We start from the raw sequence: 27,313 nt of genomic DNA, 5'->3' as shown, positions 1-27,313 counted from the left end.
TTAATGAAATACTTATAACATTAAAAAAAAATGTTTAGAATTAAACCCATTTATTTTTTATTATAGGGGCGCATCAACCTTATGCTTGAAAAAAGAAGAGGAAGCCTCATGTTATAATATTAGAACCACAAGAGCCATAGGAGAATGATGAAGATAGTCACGATGTGCCTATTAGCCTTTATGTTGAAGATAGTCACAATGTGCCTATTAGCCTTCATAATCATGAGTAGGATCTGTGTCAGGAGTAGAAGGATGCAATTTATTATTATTGTCCTTAGCATAAATTGTTATTTGTCCTCTAGAATAATATATATATATATATATGTAAAGAGATTTATATATGTATATATACATATATATGTATATGTATATATATATACATATACATATACATATATATATATATACATATATATATATATACATACATATACATATATATATATATATATATACATACATATACATACATACATATATATATATATATATATACATACATATATATATATATATATATACATACATATATATATATATATATATACATACATATATATATATATATATATATGTATATATATATATATATATATATATATATATATATATATATATATATATATATATATATATATATATATATATATATATATATATATATTACAATTGTATTTATGTAGATATATATCTTTAAATGTATATATGTACAAACTATCTCCCATAAGTATATATATATACCTGTATATGTATACATATGTAGATCTAAATCATTCATACAATCTCCTCTGTATATGTACATTTCTATTTGTGACCAAACCTAGAAGTGTAAGGTGCTAAATAGTTTTACAAATTCCTATTTTGAGAACAGGTGACTTGTCAGATATTTGTTTTAGGGGGGTAAGACCTATTAACCCCTTACCCCCCTTCTTTTCATTGCCATGGAATATTGTTTTTTTATTGCAGGTTATTCAAGGATTGCAACATTTACCTTCATTGTCCACCATTTCTTTAACCAGACTAGAGATCTCCTAAAAAAAATTTCACTTCAATTTCCTGCAACATTAATATTTGTGACCCTCTCAGCCACTGTTATTTGTAATCTCCAGTATGTTGGGAATGGAATCTAGTTGAGACAGATTTTGATCCAACCTTGTATTTTTTTTTAGAGGTTATTCTATCAGAAATCCTCCCCTTGTATAAAAGGAGGTATGCCTTCTTAAAGACCCTTATAAAGGGCATTTGTAATGTATACAGGACTCCGGTCTCAGGCTATACTGATAGTTTTATTTTCCCTATTCTTTTTCCCCCAATGCCTGCAATTGAATAGTGAAAAACTTTTGTAAAATATTTTGATAATATAATATAAAGTCTTGATTACTATTGCGTATTAATGAATTTAATATCATATTAATGAATGTTATGTGATTGTATTGATTGAATGTTATAATTCATAAATGGATGAATGAAATGAACAAAGTATGTAATTAGATGTTAATGGGGAATTTAGATTGATGTTAGGGGGGAGGGGGGTGAGGCCAGATAAGTTTCCACCTTCACGTGGTTGGTCTTGTTAAGTAGAGAATATTATAGTATTCTTGAAACCAAGTGAAGCTCAAACTAACATACCAAGAAATCACAGAACCCAAATCCATCTACCTCTCATCTTCTCATCCCAATAAGTCATCTTTTCTAGCACTTTTATTTGGAAGGGTCTAAAGCCTGATCAATTCATCATCTACATATAATAAAATCATAATGTTCCAAAGAAAAGAATGATGTGCTTGAATAATGCACACTATTTCTTTCACCCACATTATTTGGATGCTAATTGCTTGCATCACCAAGTTGAGGTAGTGTAACTTGTAAGCTGCCAAAAATATGTGCTCATATCTTGCCTCAACTGATGCAGAGTCTACAGCCTCAATCCACCAAAATCTTCTTAAGTGCCTAGTAGCACCCAACCCACTACAAGATGCCATTGAACTCTTCAGCTCAAAAGCTATATGAAATAATGTGGTGGAGAAATAGAAAGAAGATTGGATGAGGCCATGTGGGAGAAACCAATCTTGAAGCACTTGAGATGGTTCACAATAATCCTGATCTACTTCCATCAATGCATGTCATTTATAATATGTACTTCTTTGAATATTGTCTCCTACTAGGACAATTTCTACAACTTTATGCATTTTTTATTGGTTTGACCCTATGAGAATGACCTCTTTTTGCCACCCACCTAATGGTATTCTATTAGAGCCTGTGGTAGGAGGTAGAAAAACATTTATCCTGCCTTCTAAACTATGTTGCACTTCATTTTGAAACATTCTAGACATGCCTACCTTCAATGCTCATGAGAGAGAATTCCCACTTGAGAAATTCCATCAACTATCATTTAGTGATAACCTTTGAGGCTGCCATGGCTACTGCATTCCATCAAAGTGTATGCTACTACCTAAAAAAGTTTCTCTATCCTTCATTCCTGACCTCCATCTAACTTCTATCTTCTCTAACCAAAGTCAAGTCGAACAGAATATTGTCAAAGTAGAAAGATTTTTTTTGAAGAAAATATTTATAATGATTAGTCTTCATTTAATCTATAGGTTGGAGATCTTAAAGGAATATTTGGACTTTTAATGGTCCAAATACATGTGTTACATACAAAATTTGGTGTCTTGGACATGTCATATGGAGGTGGAATAGGCAAGTTCTTTGACTTAGGAACCATGTTGTGGGTGGCATTTGCTTAATGCACGGTGATATTCTTTCTTTTAATATTTTATAAATATGTCATTAGTTATATATTGCTTGCTGTGAGATAAATTTGTTATATTGGTAAGAGTTGATATTTTGGCATCTACAATCTTGGCTCTTCTATATATTTCTTTACTCGACTAATATAAGTTTTTCATATTATACAGCCAAAAAAGCACTTATATATCATCATGGGAAGCTACTTGCACTTTCAGAGGTAGATAAGCCTTGTAATACTTTCTCTTTCTTCCCTCTACCATTACAGTATTTTTGATTGGTTAAGCCAGGGAATAGAACCTATTCAATCTAGTGATCCTTTGAATATAATAAAAGTGATTGAATAAGATTTTAATACCTAGCGCTATATCTTATTACCATATAATAGTGAATAAAACACACAATGGTGAAATCTTAAAAATTTGAAAGCATATATGGATATAGCTTGAAATATATTTTTAATTCCTTAATCTCCACAAATGATGCCATTCATAGTTGCATAGAAATTTATAGCAATATGTGACAATCTTTCTATTTTATTCTTATCTTTATACTAATTTAACCAAAAATTAAATATTCTAGAAAACCAACTATACTTAAAAGCATCTTTATCACTTATAAGGATGTGATTAAAGATTAGGCCAACTGACCAATGAAAATTATAAGACTTATTTGGCTAAATAAAAGATTTCACTTAATCACTACAGTGACGTACAAGATAGATTAAGTCAAAGCACTTCGAACTCGAACACATTCACACTAAACATGTGCATAGGTTCCTATCTAACCTAAAAATTTAACAGTGAAGTACCAAGAAACTGCAAACATGAATGGAATTCTTCATCAATAGCTTTTTTGTTAGCATATTTGTTACCCTGTTCATTTTTATTCCTTTTCTCATTTCGCAATAGGATACAACAGATAAGAAACTATTTAGTGTTTTAGGGAAGGAAAAGTAATCCTATATTGAACTTATTTCTTATTTTCTCCTTTGCAGATGCTCTTCAAGTCTTTGAAGATGGAGATTTGAAAACTCTTGGATTGATGGATTATGATGAGAAATTAACTCATTCATTCATTGCACATCTAAAGATTTATCCAAATATAGGTAGTAGAAGAAGTTATGTTTTGATAGTTAAAACTTAATGCAGTTAAGAATGTTTAAGTAAGCTATAGGCTAGTTTAGAACAAAAAGAAGAATCAAATAACTATAATGCACAACCAAAGTGTGATCTGATCACAATAGTAGAACACGTTCAGATTTTATAGTTAATGTAATTACTCATAAAGGGTGTTTGAGAAAGCTATAGACTACGTTAAAATATAGATTTATGTGCCTGATCACTTTTTCCATTATGTGTAGGAGAAATGTTTACATTTGGCTACCAACATGCTCCTCCCTATGCTACTTATTGAGGTGTCATGAAGGAGGGAATAATGCTTGATCCAGTTCCCATAACACTTTCAAAGCCTGTCATGATGCATGACTTTGCAATAATTGATAACTATGCAATTTTCATCGATCTTCCTCTCTATTTTTCCCCAAAGGTATTTTTATTTCAGAGTAGTCTTATATCATTGCCTTGTTGTTTGAAGAGTATGGAGAAGTTATTGAAAATTATCTGAACTCAAATAATTCAGCTATATGAATAATGTATTTAAAGCCTTATAACTTTAGATCCTTTTTGTTCTTCATAAAGAAAATATAGGATAGAGGTTGTCTATACATCTCTCTAGAATAAATCAAATTGCTCAATTTTACTTGTTATCTCAAGATATGGTGAAGGATGGAAAATTCATTATTTCTTATGATACTATAGTGAAAGCACATTTTGGTATACTGCCTTGATATGCCAAAAATGATCTTTAGATGAGATGGTTTGAGCTACCAAACTACTACATCTTTCATAAAGGTAATGTTAAGAAACAAGCATAATATTTTAGTATTGTCTTCATAACTTATAGACTGTTTTGCCTTAAGTTTCCTTCAAGACTCATTTTTCCTTGCATTTTTTAATGTTATATTTAATAAACTTACATTTTTCTCTTTTACAACTAGTAGTGGATAAGTTTGTATTACTATTGTCAGTTTTATGATTATCCTACATAGGCTGGTCAATCACTCTGAAAACAAGTTGAGATATCTCTTAGGAGTCTTATATATCTCTGATTTTGTCTCCATTTTTGGTCGATCTTATTGCCTTGGATACAAGGTTGATTGGGAAATATCTAATTCTACTTTATGATTGAAAATGCATGTAGAAAATAGCATTATGTGTATGGTACTAGACTAGATTCAGTAGCTAAGGACAAGGGACTCGTAAAGTTTGATCTTCAAGTAGAACCTGAGGTAGGAAAGTTTCAAATTGAATTTGGAGGCAATGTGCTAGGGGTTTTCGACTTTGGACCTAGAAGATTTGGTTCTAAGGAAATATTTATACCCATGGATTATGGGTTAGACCTAGAAGAGGACAATGGTTACTTGATCTATTTTGTTCATGATGACAACATTGGATATGGTTCTAGCTTACACTCAATTTTTTTGAGTCTCGAGTTGTCTTAAATTTTTCTCTAGAGATGATAAGAAGAAACTTATATTTATGTGAAGGCTATTGTCTCTCAAATACATGATGAATAGGTTGTCTAGTACATGCCACTATTTTGAGAGATATAGTCTTTAACAAAATAGCTCAGAATAATAACACTACCATAGCCAATACTGAAACTAGGATCAGGATAAATCATAGTATTTACTATCAATCACTATATTAGCAAGTGACATGTCAGGAAAAAATTGATTATGTTACAAAAATTAGTAGTTATGAGATGATCAATCAAGAGGAAATAGTTGAGAGCTTAGAGTGACACAATTTTTAGATGATCATATGAAATGAAATGGGCGTGCAAGTAGAAAGAAACTAGAAAGACATTGTGTACAGATGAAGGCATGAAATGGATGGTTTTGGAGCACTTAGCATAGACACTCAGCATTCAATACATATCATCATTCAAGATCAAATGGATGTGTGGGATTATACGCATAGTGAACAATAAAGGAGGAAATTGAACCCTTCCTAAGGCTCACACTTGTTGAGGTCCACTTCAGGAATGACTCTTCCTATGAAATTGTTGTCTAAAACCTTTCTAATGAGATAATGTTTTAGACAACAATTTCACAGGAAGGGTCACAACATTCAGTACATATCATCATTCAAGATCAAATGGATGTGTGGGATTATATGCACAGTGAACAATAAATGAGGGAATTGAACCCTTCCTGAGGCTCACACTTGTTGAGGTCCACTTCAACAATGGCTCTTCCTGTCAATTTGTTGTCTAAAACCTTTCTAATGAGATAATGTTTTAGACAAAAATTTCACAAGAAGGGCCATTGCTAAAGTGGACCTCAACAAGTGTGAGCCTCAGGAAGGGTGCAATTGTAGTGCCTCTCCCATTTGACATTTGTAAGTCATCCTAATGGATGTGACCTTGATGATCTTTTGTTGTGATGGATCATGATTGTGACCCTGAGTGGTCTACACTATTGAGGTGTTTGGATTTATGTTTCTGTATCAGTTGCTTTGTTTATGCTTTTGACTGATCTTTGTGATCCCTGTATGATGTTGTCTTGTGCATTTATACTTGTAAAAAAAATATATCTTGGCTTGATTTAAATCTTTGTTTCCAAGGATCTCCGGGTGGGGCATTACATCTGGTACCAGAGCCCATGTTCAAACATTGGGATCTCTGTGTTTATGTTGCCCATGTAGTTGTTGTTGCGTTGGTTGAGTGCAAGTGTCTTGGTGAGAACTCGTGATCTTTGCTGCTTTGGTATCTACTCGTGATGGACTTGCTTGTGCAGTAGATGCAACTAGGGCAGTGTGTGGAGAAGGAAGTGAATCTTCTTGGCTTTTTAGGTGGGATCGATGTGCCTTGATTGGTTGGTTGCTTGTGTGACCCTTTTTGGATGGAGCCACTAATTGGTGTCCATGTGTTGGCCTTGTGTGCCTCTTCTCGTTTCTCCTCGTGGAGTTACGTGCATTGTTTCCCTATTTTCTCCTTATTGCAAGTAAATGAATGAATCTTCATGTGATTCTTTATTTTTTTGATTATAAGAATAAAATGGTTCCTTTCATTGAAAATGAGTGTTTATTGTGAATCATTGCAAAGTTGTAGTTTTGCATTATATATTTGGGTTAATGACTTAAGTCCCCAATCTGATTGTTTCTTAAGCTTATGTAGAACTGTATTAATTTGATGAATATTTAAATGCTACATTGCATGGAAATTATTTTTGTCTGCATATGCATGAGGTTACTAATGGTATACTGTTTGATGTGTGTGAGTGTGTTCTCTAACATTGCTAGGATGATGTATTCCTTAGCATTATGTGGTGATTTATCCCTCTTGTGTGACTGTACTCAGTGATCATTTGTAATGTGATTTGTTTGATGCCTTATTTTATTTGTCTGGAGGTGCTTTCCTCATGTTGTTGGGCTAGCATTGGTTTTTAGTATTTTCCTCTCTTGGAGTAGTCATCAAATTTTATCTATTTCTCTCTTTGTGGCAGTTGTCACATTTGACTTATTGTTGAAATGAGCTCTTTTTGTACTTACTGTTGGAATTGGCAATTCCCCCATTTGGGTTTTTTTTTTTTTTTTTTGTTTCATGATGACTATTTTGGATGTGTTTTACTACTGCCCAATTGTGTGTTGTGACTCTATCATGTTCATCTCGAACCTCTGGTAGTACGTTCAAGGGATAATATCATGGAGAACATGCTAGTGTATTTTTGATAGATTTAAAATTGTTATTGTAACTGAATGGTTTAAATGGTGATTAAACTTAATGTTATTTTTGAAAGAAATTGAAAGATATGTACTTGTTCTATAGTGACTCTTGGACCCTTGCTTGAAAATCTTTCAGTTCTTTATGCATTAGTGCTTATGTTATGCTTAATTAATGAATTTATGAAAGAAAAGTAATGATGGTTTCAATGTGTGATTTACCTTTCATTCCATGCCTTATGTTGTTTTGGGCATGTGTGCTCTTGTGTGGATTTGGACATTTCGTCCGTTGCTTGTCTTGGTGACCAAGGTTGTTGGTTTTGTCTTTGTTGTTTTGATTTGAGTGGTGGCTCAAATCGTAGGTCTTGGTCTCTCTTAGCTTCTTCTTGTTGTAGTCCTTGTCGATATCTTTTCGACGCTTTTCAAATGGATTCAATTTGAGTCTGGCTGTGAGGCTATGGCTTTTGGAGTTGTTGATCGATGTTCTGAGTACCTTTTCGAGTAGAGGCCAATTCAATCATGACATATCGTATTTATGGCCATTGGAGAAGTTTAACTCCTCATGTTATTCATAATGGAAGAATTATCTTGTCTTCATAATCTACTAGGTACTTGTTGGAGTTCGTGCTTGGGTTTTTGTGTTTCCTATTACACTGACCCACCCTTGTGAGGTGTAGTGTGGTTTGTGAGCATTCCTTGTTGTGGATGATGTTGCCTTATCGTATGGGAGTGACTCAGTTCTTTGATGAGTCTACATTCTCCTTTCTGGATGTTGACCTTGGCACATCTCTGTATTCTTTCTCTCTTGAGAGAGTAGGCTAGTGTGGTTATGCCACTAGCTCAGTTAGTGTTCTCTTGTGAGTATGTTGATGGTTGGGGGAATTGTGAGTTCCCTAATGCATCTTGGGCTGATTTTGTGCAAAGGTTGAGAGTGACTCCCTCTCAGTCCTATACTCTGTAGTATCCTTCTCCCTAAGCTTTTATCTTCATGTGTATTGTCTCAGTCAAGTTTTCTCTTTAACTGTTGACTTGAGGCTAGAGATTGAGTTTAGCGGTAGTATAGGTGTAGTTTTCCTAGCATGGTGCTGGAGGGACATGGTATCGTTGGACACATGTTACCATCTCGTGAGTTGGTATGCAGACATTTGATGATTATGTCCACTGACGAAAGTCTTTGAACCTTGTGGAAAGGTGATATCTTGTCTGGTTCGGTTGTGTTACCCTAGTTTCCAGTGGTAGTTGAGCTTTTGTGCCTTGGTGAGGTGTTGTGCTCCTATGCTTGGTGGTGAGTAGTCTTTTGGAGTGTGTCCTTTTGTTGGTAAACTTTCATCCTCTTTGTTCTAAGGGTGAGTTTATGTGGATTCCAGAATGATCATGTGTGACATGATAGTATTCTTGGGAGTTTGGGATGGTTTTTCCCCATGATTCCAACTTTTTTTGGAAGTGCTTAGTGTTTTGACCTGGTTTTGTGGTCATGTGGTTGGTGCATGTCGTGGTTGGGCACCTGTTGACAAGGTAGAGTGGCTTGTTCCTTACCTTGTATTGTTGACTCTATAGCTAGATGGGTTCTTCCTAACGCATAGAAGGTTCCTTGTTGGAGGACCTTGTGTCTGTGTGACACCCATTCTCTCGTGGTTAACCTATTTGGGGGTTAACATGATGGTTTGAGAATGTGGGATTGATTTGGTTTGACTTGTGGAGAGTTTCTTGAGTCATTCCTTTTGTTCAATTTTGGAATTTTGTTCTTGTGTGTTTTGGGTTCTATTCTTGGATTGCAGGCTTCCAGGAGTAAGCCTAGTCTTTGGGGGGGATGATGTAGTGCCTCTCCCATTTGCGACCTTGATGATCTTTTGTTGTGATGGATCATGATTGTGACCCTGAGTGGTCTACACCGTTGAGGTGTTTGGATTTATGTTTATGTATCAGTTGCTTTGTTTATGCTTTTGACTAATCTTTGTGATCCCTGTATGATGTTGTCTTGTGCATTCATACTTGTAAAAAAAAAATATCTTGGCTTGATTTGAATCCTTGTTTCCAAGGATCTCTGGGCGGGGCATTACAGTGATTCCCTCCTTTATTGTTCATTGTGTGTATAATCCCACACACCCATTTGATCTTGAATGATGATATGTATTGAATGCTAAGTGTCTATCCATTTCATGCCTTCATCTGTACACAATGTCTTTCTAGTTTCTTTCTACTTGCACGCCCATTTCATTTCATATGATCATCTGAAAATTGTGTCACTCTAAGCTCTCAACTATTTCCTCTTGATTGATCATCTCATAACTATTGATTTCTCCAAAAAAAATCAACCAAGCATTGGTCAAAATTTTGACCAATGCTTGGCAGAAATTGTGCCAGCAATTTCCAAAGTTTTTGACCAACATATTGGTTAAAATTTTGATGAGAAAATTTTTAACCAATTGGTTGGTCCAAATTTTGATCAATTTAGGTAAAAATTTCAACCAATAATGGTCAAAAAATGAGCCCAAATGTACTAGTGTTTCACTAGAATCCTTGTATATCATGTTTAGATGATATTAGTTACTAAAGCATTTCCTTATTATGATGATTAACATATAATAGATTATGATATCTTTTTTGTAGGAGTATCTTATAATTTACTTCTAGCATTTTAGGTTTCATTATGCTTATGTTGTAGCACATTTTAGTGGTGATGTCCTTATATGATAGTATCGACGATTTGATCGGTAGCTTGGGATGTTATGCATGGGGGATGACTAGGGCACACAATGGTCTTATGATGCTATTATGGTTGGGAGGAACCATGTACTTAGTTTGGTTGTATTATTCATTATGATGTTGTTTTAGTTCATTATGATGTTGTTTCACTCCACTGTGATGTTTCCTTTTGTACTTTCCTTTCATTGATGGTTAGATGGTTAGATATTGTTTATATCTTTCAGTTTTGTGTTTGAGTGTTTATGCCTCGAGATGTGGATCTGATACTCCCCAGTGTGGAGGAATTCATTTTCTAGTTGTCTTCCTTTAATGTTTTCCAACTTGTTATTATGTTTTCTCACACAAGAATGCAAGTTCTTGCATGGTGTTTTGGGTTTCTTCGTGTAGCTTCTGGCACTTTCTCGTGTGAAACCCAACACTAGTTTTAGGTGTCTTGGTTGTTGGGCCAAGTATAGTCTCATGCCATTTAGTGCACTTTCTCATGCGAATGACAGTTTCTCACATGTCATGTTGCACTTCCTCGCGTGAGAATCTGTGAATCTATTGGCCTTGTGCAAAAAATATGGCGTATCTAGGCTTGTCTAAGAAAAGTTTGAAAGTTGGTTTTGGACACCTTGCTAGGTTTTACACCAAAATTTTTCTATGGGGTTTAAAATATATCTTTTAAGTATAAGGAATTATAATTCCTTATACTTAAGATATATTTTAATATATGCGATGAGTTTTTTGAGATAGGTTTCAGACCTCTATGAGCTAAGATAAAGATTCTAGGAAATTTTAGGGCTTCAATATTTTAGATAGCCAATTTTTCAAGAGTTAGCTTTTTTCTTTTAGCTTGGTGTTCAGTAGTTGAGTTGTGCTTTCTTTGTGTCCTTGATGTGTGTGAGACCATGGTTGGTCTTTATTGTTTTCTTGCCTATGTTTTGGTCAATGGTGTCGCTTGGAGGTCTTTGGTGTTTGGTAGTTTGGTTAGTCTTTCATTGCGATCTTCATGATCCACATATGATGGTTGTCTTGTGCCTTCTTACTTGTTCAAAAAAATTGTTTGGCTTTTACCTATCCTTATTCCAAGGATCTCTAGGTAGGGCATTACATAAACTCTTAACACATTCGAACCAACCAAAGGCATAGAGCAACCTGCTAGGATTAAATCTAGAAATAGGTAATGATTACAATGTTGGAAACTTACAATTAGAACAATTATTGTTTTATCATTGATGTCAAATATATGGATAAGACATATTGCTACCTAATCTAAATGTCATATCTATTTGATTGATGAAGAGGATTTTTGAAGTTACTCATAACTATAGCACTAAGAGGAAAGTTTGAAGTTATGAAAAGAAAATTATAGTAGACATTTGATTAGATAGACTTTGATAAAGAAAAGTAATTGTTTATGTCAAGAAAGCTAGGCTAAGCTAAGAAAAATAGTAAAAGAGAAAAATACTAAGGAGTGTTAAGTAATGCTAGTGTCAATAGAGCTACAGTTAGTGCCAAGAAAATCTAGTGTTGACCAAGCATTAGCATCGACCAAGAAAGTTAGTTGATGCCAAGAAAGAAGCTTTATAGAGACTAATTATTTTAGTGTTGATCAAGTATTAGTATTTAGAGATTTCCAAGTGATAGTAAGAGAACAAAACTCAGAGAAATCATAAGATCAAGTTGAATCAGTTGATTTCTTGGGAGATGTAAAATGTGTTCAAGATAAGATTGATGAGTTGGATCATTAAATTTGAGGAGGTGATTAGGTAAAGACCTAATAGACATATTCTAGATAATTTTCTAAAGGATGATCAAGAAGATGAATAGATACATTGAATCGAGTTGAATCTAATCATAAAACCTAAGATCTACAATGGATGTAGAAAATGGTAAAGCAAAAAAATTATTTAAAGACATGCACAATCGATCATTTGGTGTGATATCTAGCCATGTCTAGTCAAGCCAAGCCAAGTCTAGCTAGTGTGTGTATGAGAAAGTTTTTACGTGAAATGAGACATACTGAGCAAGGTTGATCAGAAGCATACAAGTGTGTGAATGTGAAGCTAAAGGAGAAAGCTTACAAATATGGTATTGTTGTTGATAAGAAAATTAGAACACAAGGCTTAAATTTTGATGAGAAGAGTAGATTGATTGCTTGAAGGATGACCAAGCAAATCAAGATTAGAGATGATAGTGAAAGGCTTATCAATGAACCAACATAAGGACTGAACAAAAATTTGAACCAACAAAAGTGAGTTGTAATCTCACATATCAAACCTAATATTTTCTTTCTTATCATTATAAATAGTTTGTATTGAAATCCTTTTAACAGAGGTTGACCTAATAGTCATTTGAAGACTTAACAATCTATGTAAGTCCTCTAACTAGGTGACATTCTAAATGGAATGATCAAAGTCCTCTTACATGGCCACTCCTAAAAGGATGATTAAATCCTCCAACTAGATGACATTTAATAGTGTTTATTGTAACCTTTAATAGGATTGGCTCCTAACAAAGCTCACTTTGAAAGAGTGAAAAAGAGTGGCATGTTGCTAGTGGTTTTTCTCAAATTGGGTTTCCACGTAAAATCCTAGTGTCAAACTATGATGATTTTTTTATGAAAGTTTACATTTGATAATTTTTTCAGTATGCAATGCAAGTTATGTTTATGACAATTTTACAGCAGTGATCAAGCAACAATATGATAAGTAGAACAATGAAGTGATTAATGTTTAATTGTTCAAGTGGTAGAAATAGACCTTGAGTAACTGATTCACCCCCCCACCTCTTAGTTATTCTAAACATTTCTAACATGCACTTCCCTCCCTTGCCCCTTTTCCATTGTTTTCCTTTGGGTTATGCGTTACTTTACCTTGGAAAGGTGGTTTAATACTTACCATGGTTACCACTTCCCACTTCTTAATATGTTAAGACATGGTGAAAATTTTGACAACCCTTTTTTTCTATAATCTTTCTTGATCAATAATATTAAAAATGGGGAAAATTCTCCTATACACCAGGGTTTGATTTTTTTCTCTCTACAACCAATTGTTCTCCCATCACTTGGGTTTGGTAGGTGCCTTAATGTTAAAGAGAGCTCTCTAGAGCCCCTTAAAAGCTTAATTGTAATTGAAGAAATTAAGCTAGAAAATAACCAAGAAGCCCCTCCTATTAAGCTTGGTGATTCTAGAAAAGCCAAGAAAAAACCCAAAAACCCTAAGGGAAAATCAAAAACCTTAGAAGAGTCCTTACCACTAGAAACTTTGACTAAACATAAAAATGTGTCCACTAAAACTAGCCCAACTAAAACCCCTAAGAAGAGTAGAATCCTTAGGGAAACTATTGAGGTGGATCAACAAGACTCAGAAGAGCCTAATAGGGATGAAGGAGGCAAGAAAATTAAGACTTGGGGTTATCATATAAAGTCCATCTCCAACGAAAAGAGATTGAAGAGATTGAAGGTTTCAAAAGGTAAGAACTACTAGGTAAAAAGTAGAGAGAAAACCTAGGACAAAACTGAGGAATATTCCAATAATACTTAGTTTGAAGAAACTCTTGAGAAAGTGGAGAATAGTGCCATAGAGGAGGAATTTGAAGCCAAATTAGATGGCAAAGAGTCATAAGAGGTTGAACGAGAGTCCCAAGAAGTCCATGTTGAGGTAGTTATTGGGCCTAATGTTGAGGTCCCCAAAGCCAACAACCCTAATGTGGAAATAAAAACCCAAGATAATATGGAGACTAATGAGGAAAGTAAGGTTGAAAAGATTTAAAAAGGACTAGGAAGATCGAATTAAGGTCCTCAATGAAAAAGCGTTATCTCTGGAAAACAAGGTTGCCAATGCCATTACTGCTATTGAGTTGGCTATGGCTATCTTGATTATATGTAGGGTCCAAAAAGACATGATGAGGAAGTTCATATTTGGTACAATCACGGGTCATAGAAAACTCAATAAATCTAGTATGCAGAAGAACAATGTTCATGTAGAAATAAAGAGCATGGAGGATGTTCACAACTAGACCAAGGATTTAGGTACCTGGTTGAGGACTAAGAGAACATTAAATAGACCTAGTTTTTCCTAGCCTTGGCCTTCATGTTTTGTTCATTTTAATGATCAGTACTTTTACTTTAATGCTTTTATGGCTGACTATGGCCCTTCTTGTAATTTGGGATGTGGTTTAAATATTACTATGTTTAATCTAGTTTATGTTAAATTGCATTACTCTAAGACTCAATTATCCTTTTTTATTATCAGCAAGATTTTGTCTAATAAGTTAGACTCTAGTATTAGTAGAAATTACTCTAGTTTTTTATTAAGGTTTCGTATGTGGAGGATCTCTAACAGTTTTTGTTAGTGATGGTCTTTCCTGCTGCTTGGTTGTAATGGTCCAAAGTAGAAAATTTCTTTCTCCTTAATGTGCCTCGGTTCAGGACCCTTTTCTTACCTCCTTCAATAATAATAAATTGATTATATAACCTTAAAATTATCCATGAATATGAGAGGTTTTTGAGTATTGAAAATGTTATGTTTCTTGCTATCAGATCTTGTTTTTTCTCTTCTTTCAACATCATATATGCACTAGATGTTTGTATAGTTTATTGGAAGTCTTAATGAGAAAGTAATATATTGAGAGGGGGGTGAATTAGGATCTAAAAAAGCTTTTAACTCTTTGAAATAATGCATCACATCCATCAACATGAAAACAAATGTAAACACATCACTCAAAAGATTAAATGCTTACCCAAAAATCCTCCAAGGTGAAGGTAAAATTGGGGTGGGGATGACACCCACAAATATTCACTACTACAACAATAAAGTGTGCTTGTTAAGGCTACAATGTTTGATTACTTCTAGTGATCTACCCTGTGAAAGGTATGCCAGGTTAGGATCTTACAATACTTATTCAATCCACATTGATTAAAGGATTTAAACTTATAACTAAGTACTCTGTTAGGATATTTGAATAGGTTTTTTTATTTCACTTTGTTAAGTGATTTATCCTAATCCACTTGTTAGAATGTCTCAATATATGATCCTTCAATTAGCACTTTATGCCAGATTATAGATCTTCTCTTTTCTTGATTGGTTTGATCTCCTTATCTGATATACTATGTTCTTCCCTTCACTGCTAGGTTGCTCTATCTGATCTATGCTTTTGATTATCAAGCATAGCCTTCCTTCACTCTCTCCCTAACCTTCTTGCACACACATGATAATCCATATTGATTTAGGGCTTGAACCTTTCTTAAATATATAGTTGGAGAAGGTTCTAGATCATGACCAATGATCCAAAGTTCTCCCTTTTTGTTGTTTAATCCTCATAATTTTTTGATTGGTTACTTTTCCTTCCTAGGGATCAATGTCCTCTAACAAAATATGTAATTACCTCCTTAGCTATCTCCACAATTCTAAAATCTCACATAGAAGTCAGCCAAAAATAGTTTACATAAGTTTGTGTGCCACCACAAACACATATGTCAAAATTAGTTTACTCGGTATTGAATATCTAGATGCTCAGTCATATCTAATATTCATGTTGTCCCTCAACATCAGTATGCTTGGTAGTAACTAACTCACTTGGCATATATTGTATTTTCTTTACTCGACATTCTCTATCTTTACTCAACATATAGTATGACTCAATCCATACTAGGGTGCTTGACAACCTTAGACTTGCTTGGCTTGTACTGAATATAATCAAGTCCATAAATACCCAACCTTTATTGGGTGGCTTGGTCATAGTGATGACCGGCTAACTCTACCTAGAAAATGACTAAGTGTTGGGCACTAATAGGAAACATGGCTTAGAGATCAAAAATCTCCCCCTTTGACATTAGTGGGAAAAATACTTTGTCATGATTTAGCATTCCATTCAAAATTACAAAAAAACACTCCCCCTTAGACAGTAACTTGATCTCCAAAAAGACTTTACTATATACATCATATGTACATGTCTCTCCAAAAAGAAATATTCTTACTTTTAATCTTTCATCAGTTCCAGTGTCTTATCTATTATCATATTTTCCTTTGCATAGCTCATATTTCCCGTTTATGTTTTCTCTATTTTCACTTTGCAATATGTGGTACGTGTCATGAATATATTTCCCCCTTGTTTTTGATAGTTATGGCTTTGGGGTTGTAGGCATCAAATTTCTTTTCCAAAAATGATTTATGAATTTGTAGAATCACCTCTAATGCATGATCCCAACTAGATCTAACAGATTCCATAACTTGAATCTTGATTTCTAGCTAGGTTGCTAGATCCAGTAGACTATCTACAATAAAGAGACGAGGATCTCTCTTAACTAAATCTTGCACAGATGACAATTCCTTCTTCTTTACCTTCAAATAAGGTAGCAACATGGTTTGAATAGAGATTAATTTGGTTTGAATGTTGCAATATTTAGCCATTAGCTCAATTAACCTTCCTTGAGAAAAAGTCAATTTATTGAATTGAATAGAGCTTGAACCTGTGTCCATGCTTAGATAATGTTAGCATGCCTTCAAATATGCTTGAAGTTTATCAATGGCCTATTGATTCTCTGTGGTGAAGAACTCAACATCACACAACTTTTTATACAAAGAATAAATATTCTATAAAACTCCTAAAATATTTATAAGATTTGAAATTTCAACCTGTTTGATTGGAAATTCTATTGAAACTTTCTCCAAAACTTTCTGCTCAAACTTCTTCTTGGACCATTTCATCACTTTCTCATTGGTCTCAATATCCTCATTATTGACCTTATCAACACTATGAAAAAATTGTCCTAAAATAGGTGCCTACTCATTTGCATTATGGATCTCAAATGCATCTACAAAAATGTCCTTTATGTCATGCAATACTTATTTTCACTTTGTACTCACTTCTTAATTGTTCTTGATTGGTATTTTTTGCTTAGCAACTCTTGCAAAATTTTCATTTGTTCAAATGTCATTATATCAGGATCATACTTAGGAAGTGTATAACCTTGTCTAAAGTCACTAGAATTTTAGGTGACTCAACCTTCTTCTCTATTACCTGTGACCTAGGTGTGATGACACATGGAAATGTGATCTTTAATTGTGTTCCTTTAGCACTTGGTAGTGTTTGTTGTCTTGTAGAAGTAATCTCCTTCTAAGTAGGTGTAACCTATTGAATAGGTATAACAATTGATGTTTTAGTAGATACAAGCACAACACTTGGCAACTGTATTAAGGCTTGGATTGCCTCTTACTCCTTTGGCCTCTTTGTCTCCTTAGGATTTAGTTGTTTGGTCTCCTTTGTTCCCTTAATGTGAGTTCCTCAAAAATCACATGCAGATTGATCTTCTTGATCTTGTTTCTCTCTTGCATTCTTATCAATAACAAGATCGGTTGTAGGTGGTGGATATTCAATCACAATTAAAGCTTTTCCCTACTCGCATTCTTGTTAATAAAAAGATTGGTTGTAGATGGTGGATATTCAATCACAATTAAAGCTTTTCCTTGCTCCTTGGCACTAACATCTTGCTGACTCTTATCATCAACTATGATTGAATTGATTTGAAAATGATTAGCTGGGGTGCTCAAAGTTGGTGAATTGTCAATTCTAGGATAATCTTGAATTTGTATTAATATTGGATTGGTGCATGGGAGAGAAGTGTCCAAAATTGTAAATGTTGTGTTTTTTAGTTCTTCCTCAGTCAAAACATTTTGATTTTTTTGTGTCTCATCAAGAATATCTTCTATAATGACAAAATTTTGTTGTTCACTCTCCTCTACCTTTCTACTTATTTTCTTTTCTAGACTATATGGTTCATCATAATCTTCCTGGTAATATAATTCCACTATATCTTTCCCTTCTTCTTCTTACTCTTCTACTATTGTTAGAAGTAACAACCCAAATGCCTTTTTTCCATATCAAAATACTTTCTTGTACAACATCTACTTTATTCCTCAAAATTTCATAGGCCCTTATTTTGGGCACAAATTTCTTTACAAAATCTCTTAGGGAAATAGGCATGATTCTTCCCTAAGTCTGGCATGGTTTGGGCTAAAGTAGTCTCTCTTATTTATCTCTCTATGGATAATTCTAACTTTCATTTTGCATCCAATTTGTTGTATAAATCCTCTAGAATGCATTATCCTAACTCTATAGGTGTGTACTTAAAATTTTTCATCATATCTAACATGGCTTTTTAAATTTTCTCTTGATTTTCCTTATCTAAGTCATAATTAATATGTTTGAAGCTTGAGATTCCCATTCAATTTCTAATATTCATAGGAGGTCATCTAAAAATGATTTAAATTTTTCTTGAATCGTCAGACTTGGTTTTCTCTCCTTCATCTTCTTCATCATTAGGCATGAAAACTAACTTCCTTCTTGGCTTCTTCTTTGGACTCTGCTCTGTCCCTTTTGCAAATTTCTTTCTTTTAGGTGTACCTTTGCCCTTACTTGGCTTAGTTATCTTTGTGGTGTTTTTTTTATTTTTAAAAACTATAGGTAATGCTGCTTTGGATCCTTGTTCGTTTAATATTCTTCTTTTGCATTCAGAGGCTAGAGGGGTAATAGTCTTCTTGACATTCTTCTTTAAGTCCCTCTTCACCTTAGGATTTACTACCACAATTTTTTTTTTTTTTTTGCCTTGGGCTCAACAAGCACTAGTTTTTTCCTTTTGATTCTTCCTCTTCTTCTTTAGATTCTTCATCATCCCCTTTTCCTTTAGTTATCTGCAGGGGTCCCTCACCAAATTTTCCCTCAAGATAAGCAATTGTCTTCTTTCTCTTTCTATCCATCTTGGGCACTTTAGTCTGCATCATCATTTTTATCTTTCCTAACTCCTAATTTTTGAATGGCTCAGCATTCTTGTCAATCTCTTCAAATAATAAAGTTACAATAGTTGCAGTGATCTAATCTATATTCACCTCATATTGCATCGGCCTTATTCATGCAACCCTTGGTAGTATAACTTGTACATATGTATAGTCAATGTCCACTGTGAAACAAATGCCTTCATCATAGTGGTCAACAACTGACTGTGGAATCCTTAATCTATTCTTCATTTTTACTTTAAATTCTTCAAAATAACCATCCATAATGGTTTTAAAATATTCACCTAATTTTTCTATAAAATTATTTATTTTCTCGGTCACGGGTATGGTCTTATCCACACTACAGTTCCAATGGTTGGAAATGAATTTTATACGTAGAAAAATATATAAATCAATAGTGACCCAAACTTACATGATGTGTTCTTGGCTTTCCTGATTACTCCAAGATTCTCGACTAGTTGTGTCAATTGTAGCTTGGCAAGGTCATAGCTATGATCTTTCTATATTATCTTATAACCTAAGTCCACTGCTATGCATGGAACATTATTTGGTTGACTCGATTAATAGAGCTTGTTTGAAATCGCATGCACAAAAAATTCAACAAAAAGATTTTCAATGCAATCTATCAACATTCCTTGATCGTTCTACTTGGCCTTTGTTTGATCTTCAATAACATTTTTCATTGTACACCTCATTGTCTTCAGTTGGTCTAGGGATGGATACCATGTCACTTGATGGATGATTTCCTTGTTTATTTTTACTGGCTCACTTTCTAGCCATAATTTCATGTTGTACACTGCTTAAGACAATCTTGATCCATTCCACTTTGAAAATATTTGGAAAGGCTAGGGTACAAGTAAGCCCTCTCTCAGCAACAACCTTGTTTTCATCTTTCAAAACTCCATTTTCACACAATTTGTCATAAGCATTTCTTAGTTCATAATCTCCAATTTCTCCTACCTTGCACATGTAGCATGAGTGAATGCCATGTATCATAATGACCCTGGGAGGAATCAATAACAAAGAACCTAATACATCTCCAATCATCACAAAATTAGGGTATGCCTTAAATTTTGATGGAGGATATTGATCATTCCTCATGATCTATGCATTTTTTCCTTCAACATTTCCTCGCCAGTGCCAAATGTAGAATATGCCATTTTTGAAATAGGGTATTAAAAATAACTTCACAACTTCAAAAAACAATTGAAATTAGTTCTCAAGTCTTACTTACTCCACTCTACAATTTTTCCATGATATGTTGGAGATTTGCACAAACTTTCACTCAAAATGCTCTATGATCGCCTTTGAATCACTTTGAAGGTTTGAAATCACCTAATAAATAAAAATGATCTTCAAAAATTCATTATAAACCTTCAATCTATCACATTAGGTCTTTAATAAATGTTTTGTATTGTGTTAGGTACACCACAATTATCTCAGCCTTTACATAAAATTTTGTTAACAAAACTTCATTTCCATCATTCAATCTTCATTATCATTTACATGCTTAGCGCGGAAATCATATCAACTTGCATTTGTATGGGAGCTCAATTCATATAGAAATACTCAGTCACTAGAGACTCTAATATTGATACTTGGCATTTATTGTCCATATGATATCTTTTGCTCAATTGTTTCATTAGATCTATTCTAATGCATCTTGATTCATGCAAATATGGACTTTTAACATATCTTTTATTAAGAAATGGTATATAAGTTAGCTTTTCAATGTACAATTCCTTACATACCTTCTTTTCTTAGTTAGAAGTGGCGTGATCACCTAATCCATTAGATTGGGTGACCCCAGCTTCACGTGTTCCACTACTTCCAAATTCTATCTTCTTTCTCTAGGTTTAATTCATCTCATTACTTGTTTGTTCTACATCAATTTTGTCTTTTCCTTTGTTGTGTTCATTTCTTAGTGTTAGTGCTCAAGTCTTACGATTCTTGCTTACATGTCCAATCTTGTGACAACTAAAGAAAACTAAGCTTTTATTCAACCAACTCTTGCATTTGTCTCTTAAATGTGTTCTAATATAATTTTTTGCAATGTGACTATATTCTCCACAATATTGACAATTGTATCATGTGTTACAATCCCAATTATAAGAATTACCTTTTTTAGGTGCATGCCCTTGCTTCTTGGATGTCCAGTTAAATTTTTCCTTGGATCTTCATTCTTGAGCTTTGTCCATACTTCTGACATCTATAGAAATATCATTCAAATATAGGTGCAACAAGTGTATTTCTTACCTTTGACTTGCATTCATGTGCTCGGTGTCCTTGTTTCTTACAATTAAAATAATGTCCATTGAATTTTGGTTTAGGATTTTGCTTACCAGTCTCACTTTTACAGATGTTTGTTGTGTTTCCTAGCTTTCCACAATGGTAGCATGTAGTTTTTCCTTTTGAGTTTGCATTTGTTTTCTCTCCACTCTTGGATGATTCTCCTTCTTCAATGGATGAAGAGAACTTGGTATATCCTACTCTAGAGATGTCACTAGGTGTTCTAGGTGATCTCATCAATTCTTCAAAGTTTCTTATAGATGCATTAGTTTTTTTCATCCTGTCCATTAGTTCCTTCGTAGATCTTAACGCATTCCTCAGTTGGTCATTTTGTGATCTTAGATTTGTAATTTCTATATCCTTTTATTTCAGTTCCTAATTTGCAAGTAGCGGTTGATTCATCATGTCTAGCTAGTTGTTTGTGAGCTTCTTCACATCATATGTTCTTTCATCAATTCTAGTTGCTAGTTGTCTCTTGTCTTCTTCTTCTGTGACTTTTTCTTCTTCATCTTTCTTTTTCTATTTAGTCACTTCACATAACCTCACTGATTGGATTTCATGCTCTCTCTTCAATCCTCTGATTTCTTCATCTAGAATGTTATTCTTCTCTAATAGGTATGTTATTGTTGCATCACTTTCACTAGAGTTACCATCTACAAGTAGTCCTTCTGTGACTTCTAAATATTGAGTGTCATTCTGTTGAATGGCCATATCCTTTCTCTTCTTTAAGGATTTCCCCAATTCCTCTCTTGCTACTTCAACCTGTTGTAGTATGATCTGAATGTCAAGTTTCTATTTTTAATGATTATTCCCAATTTGTAAGCATCCATCTCCAATATATTTAACTCTCAAGTTGTTAGAATTCTTCTAAGTGAACTAAGCTTTGATACTAATTTTTGGAAGTCTCAATGGGAAAGTAAGATATTGAGAGGGGGCATGGTTCAGGATCTACAAAAACTTTTAACTCTTTGAAATAAAACAAGTACATTCACCATTTGCCCATCTCATATCAAAATCATATACCATATAACCATAATTTAGTATAATAATTAAATAGATCTAAGTATGCATCACATCCATCAACATGAAAATAAATTTAAACATATAATAGAAAATATTTGATTACCTAGAAACCCTCCAAGGTGAAGGTAAAACTAGGGTGGGGATGACACCCACAAATCTTCACTACTACGACAATAAAGTGTGTCTGTTAAGACTATAATGTTTGATCACTTTTGGTGATCTACCCTGTGAAAGGTATTCCCTATTAGGATCTTACAAGACTTAGTCAGTCTACCTTGATTAAAGGATTTAAACTTACAAATAAGTAAGCACTCTATTAGGAGATTTGAATAGGTGTGTTAAAAGCACTATGTTTAGATATTTACCCTAATCCACTTGTTAGATTGTTTGAGTATCTAATCCTTTAGTTAGCACTTTATGCTTGATATTTAGAGATATTTTCTTTCCTTGACCTCTTTGATCTCCTAATCTGATATACTATATTATGTCCTTCATTACTAGGTTGCTATGTTTGAGTTGTGCTTCCAATCATCAAACATAGCCTTCCTTCACTCTCTCCTTGACCTTGTCGCACACGCACGGTCATCAATACTAATTTAGGGCTTGAACCCTTCTTAAATAGACAATTGGAGAAGGTTTTAGATCATGATCAACGATCCAAAGTTCTCTCTTTTTGCTGCTTAGTTCTTCTAATTTTTTGATTAGTTACTTTACCTTCCTAGGGATTGATGTCATCTGACAAAATACTTAATTACCTCCTTAGTTGTCTCCACAATCCTAAAATATCACATAGAAGTTGTCCAAAAAGGGTTTACATAAGTGTTTGTTCCATCACAAACACATTATCAACATTGGTTTACTCAACACTGAATATCCTGATGCTCGGTGATAACTAATATCCATGTTGTCCCTTGACTTTAGTATGCTTTGTAGTAACTGACTCACTCAGCATATATTGTCTTTTCTTTGCTTGGCATTCTCTATCTTTACTTGATATATACTATGAATCAGTCCATACTGGGGTCGAAAACCTTAGACTTGCTTCACTTGTACTGAATATAATCAAGTTTATAAATACTTGGCCTTCATTGTGTGGCTTGGTCATAATGATGACTGACCAACTCTTCCTAGAAAATTACTAAATGTTGGGCACTAATAGGCAACATGGCTTAGAGATCAACATGGTCTTCTTTCTAACAATGCATTACTCAATATAATTTTAACTATTGATTATATAGTTAAATGCAAGAAATACACTCTCTAATCTACATATGAAGTGCCAAAGACTATTATAAATTTTAATAGTTGAATTTTATTGATTACTTAATTTTTCCAAAGCACTGAAGCTTGTAAACATATCTAGTTTTTAGGAATATCATGATTGATTTCCATCCTTAAATCTCTTTATGTTAAAACTCTCAATTTTTTTCTTGCCCAATGTTTATATCTATTGTACACCATTTTCAAATTTTTGATCATGACACAAACTAGAAAGTAGAATATCTCTTCAAGTTATGATTGATTTTGTTCATGTATAAAAAATTATCAAGCATGCGTCAAGAAGGAACTCTCCCAAATGATATTTGGTTCTTTGACTGCACTTGACACTGTGTGAGTTTAATCCATAGTTATCAAAAATGTGACAGGGAAGCCCTGTTTCCCATTTCGATGGACAAAACGAATTTCCTATTACGAAACCTCGTTTCTGGTCAATAAAAATCTAATATTTCTAATTTTCTTGATCTGCTTTTTTTTTTTAATTTCAAGAGTTCAATTACTTTGCGAGCAATTTTACTGAAGTTTTTCAAAAAGCTCATGCCACATGAACAACTGGAACTACACACATCCTACATACAACTAAAGTTTTACTTTTATTATGCAGTTAGTTAAATATTAAAGTTATATTTACTATAAGTGTAGTTTAATACTAAATAAGATATTCTTATTTTGAAGTTGTAGTTTAAAAAATAATTTAAAAATTAGTTTTATATATTAAGTTTAGACTTTAGTGTGTGTAGATATTTGTATTCAAATTAATATATATATGTATGTATATATATGTATGTATATATATGTATGTATATATATATATATATATATATATATATATATATATATATATATATATATATACACTTATAGTTTAATACTAAATAAGATATTCTTATTTTGAAGTTGTAGTTTAAAAAATAATTTAAAAATTAGTTTTATATATTAAGTTTAGACTTTAGTGTGTGTAGATATTTGTATTCAAATTATGTATATATATGTATGTATATATATGTATGTATATATATATATGTATATATATATATATATATATATATATGTATATATATATATATATATGTATATGTATATATATATATATGTATATATATATATGTGTGTATATATATATATATGTGTGTATATATATATATATATATATATATATATATATATATATATATATATATATCTAACTTTCATACGTATATATAAACTAGCAATCACATGCTTTTGTACATGCAACGAGTGTGTTGATAGGAGATTAGATTTAAGAGAAAAATGTAGAATGAACATTAAATAATGTAAATATAAGTTTTTGTAAAATGAAAATATAAAAATAAAAAAGTTGAAGATTAAAACATAGATATAAAATTTACAATGTTTAGGAAATTTGAATATTGCTTAAGAAACATATTCAATAATGTTAATATTTTACAATTAAATTCAATTTATCAAATATGAAAAAAATAATCATTTTAAAAAAACCATCAAAAAATTTATTATAAAAATTTAATAAGAGAAATACAAAAAAAAAAAAATTAAAATGAAAAATAGCAACATCTCTAACAAATATTCTATTGACTAAATAAATTATAGAAACTGAAAAATAATACTTAAAGAAAAAACTAAACTAATATAAAAAAATAATTTAAATTAATTTAAAAACTAAAATCTAAATCAATTTAAAAAATTAAAATTTTAATAAATAGAGATCACAACATAATCTAATGTGGAGATCACAAGTAATTATTTTTTAAATAAATAAGAAAAGAAAAAAAATAGTTAAAAGTGGATATTTAAATTATAATCTTATGTAAACAAATTAGATTATTAATAATTTTTAATTTAAATAACATAATATTTACTAAAATATTTTAAATAGATTAATAAGTATTATTTATTTAAATTAAATTTATTGAATATGAAAAAAAAATAATTTAAAAAACTCCATCAAAAATTCTTTTATAAAAAATTAATACAAGAAATAAAATTTTAAAAAATGTCTAATAAATATTCTATTGACTAAATAAATTATAGAAACTAAAAAATAATGTTTAAAGAAAAATTGAACTAATATAAAAAATATTAAAATAATTTAAAAACTAAAATCTAAATCAATTTTAAGAAACAAAAGTTAATCACAACATGAACTAATGCGGAGATCATAACTAATAAATAGAAAAAGGAAAACAATAGTTTAAAGTGGAGATAACAATTATTAAATATCAAAACAAGAGTTAAAAGTGGAGGGAGATAAAAATTGGCTAGTAAATAATTAACGGGAAGGATTTTCAATTTTCTTTCAAATTCTTGCAAATTTTTCGTCAAAAATTTAATTTCCGAGAAAGTTCCCACAAATAGCCTATCGACTAAATTATTTCTTTTATGCAACCTTTAAAAATTTTGTTTCTCATTCTCGTTTCTTGTTTTTTTTTTTTTTTTTTTTTTGATGAATAGTCATGTTCTATTAAAAAATATACTTAGAATACAATTCACAAAAAAGGGGTCGGGGGATACAAGATCACCTCGCGAGAAAGTTCAAGCGGCCTAAGCTAGAACTAAACACAAGACATCAGCCGGAGAAAGCAACTATTCATAAAAAAAAACATATATAGCAACCTCAGGCTACCAAAGCAGTCGCAGCCGAGGAGGGAGGATCATCTTTGTCATTAAAACCCCAATCATTTCTGGGATTGGGGGGCAGGCTGGGCAGACCAACCGTCATCAGGAGCAACAACAGCAAGGGGATCAGTGGTAGCCTCTACATCTTTGACCTTAGGCCGCGGAGGAGAAATCGCCAGTGCCAGGCGGGGCCATTTGCTAGCATTGTCTTGACGAGCACCAGGAGGAGGAGGCGAGGACTAGCCAAAGCCACCACGGGGTGGGGAGGTAGAGCGGCGCCTCCAACTACCAACCCCACCACTAGGAGAGCAGTGGCGGGAGGCCTGCGAACGTGGAGTGTGCGAGTGGCGGCCTGAGGAGTGGCACCACTGCCGGCGGCCACGAGGAGTTGAGGTGTCTGCCGATGCATTTGGAGGCACTCGAGCCACAGTGCAAGGGGCATTGGCCTAGTGGTTGAGCAGCTTCTACAGGTGAGCAACTTCCAGGGTAACTTTGTTAGCTTGCACCTGTATCTGCATAATAACAGTGTTACAAATACAAGCTTTAGTGTACATTGCAATGTTAACATCCAAAAAGTCGTGTGTGAATAAAACAAAATTTCTATCTTTCCACAGAGTAAACAAAATTTCCATCCTAAATGTATGCCAGATCTAGGAGTACTTTCTGGGAATTCTAGGGGAATCACCCAGCAAGATCATGTGCCATGAAAATGGTTTGGGCCTAAAGGGCTTGAAAAAATCATGAATCCAGTGCTAGTAATTCTGTGCATGTTTACAAAACCAAAAAATATGCAGATCGGACTCAGGCTGACCACAGAAGGGGCATCTAGGATCAGGAACACCTATGTGCTTGAGCCAAGGCCCCAGAGGAAGACCTTGGAAGGCAAGGCACCAAGCAAAGTGGGCAATCTTGGGCTCAGTAATAGTGCACCAGATGGTATCAAAGCATTTTTGCCATTGAGAAAGCGAAGATTGCAAATGCCATCTCTTCTTGAGCGTGTCTACCATCGGAAGATGGGGCGAAAGCCATCGGTATGCCTTATTGGGCTTGTAGTTGGCAAAAGGAGTGTCAGGATACCACTTCCAGTCA

General features: G+C 33.2%; 1 pseudogene; it reads left to right on the top strand.

The window, feature by feature from the left end:
- Positions 1–26,360, top strand: part of LOC149551529 (carotenoid 9,10(9',10')-cleavage dioxygenase 1-like) — a 64,260-nt pseudogene extending 37,900 nt beyond the window's left edge.
- The last annotated feature ends 953 nt before the right edge of the window (positions 26,361–27,313 follow it).

This window comes from Cupressus sempervirens, chromosome 6, assembly GCF_028749045.1.
Source record: "Cupressus sempervirens isolate cs-2001-9-10 chromosome 6, ASM2874904v1, whole genome shotgun sequence".
Lineage (NCBI taxonomy): Eukaryota > Viridiplantae > Streptophyta > Pinopsida > Cupressales > Cupressaceae > Cupressus > Cupressus sempervirens.
This window is presented reverse-complemented; position numbering and strand designations above follow the sequence as displayed.